The sequence below is a fragment of the Pseudorca crassidens genome, unplaced genomic scaffold, assembly GCF_039906515.1.
Source record: "Pseudorca crassidens isolate mPseCra1 unplaced genomic scaffold, mPseCra1.hap1 Scaffold_72, whole genome shotgun sequence".
Lineage (NCBI taxonomy): Eukaryota > Metazoa > Chordata > Mammalia > Artiodactyla > Delphinidae > Pseudorca > Pseudorca crassidens.
Window position 1 is genome coordinate 1,125,001 of NW_027136324.1, and position 477 is coordinate 1,125,477.

Sequence of the window (477 nt, forward strand, 5' to 3'; positions counted from 1 at the left end):
CCGAGGAGGAGGAGGGGTCCGGGGTTTGGCCGGGCCCGGCCTCCCACGCGTGCCTCCGTCCCCGGTGCCGGTCACGCCCAACCCCGTTCGCGACCGCCCCACACCCCGCGCGGAGCCTCCGGTGCGTCTCGGGGTGGGTGGCGCGGCGGTGGCGTGGCGGTGGCGGCTCCCCCTGGGGGGGCCGCCCGCCCGCCCGCCTGCCCGCCCGTCGCCTTCCCGCCGCCGGCCCTGGGCCGGTTCCCCGCCGGTCGGTCGTCGGTCCTCCGCTCCGTGCCCTCCGCCCCCTCGGCGGGCGCCTCTTTACCTGTGTCCCGAGCCCCGGGACCTCGCCTCCCTCCGTCGTCCGTCCGGCTCTCTCTCGCTCTCTCTCTCTCTTTCGCGCCCTCCCTCCCCGTGCGCCCCCTGCCCGCGCTCGCCACCCGCTTCCCGTCGAAGCTCCCCTTACGCCCTCGGTGGCGACAAGGGGTGCCCCGGGAA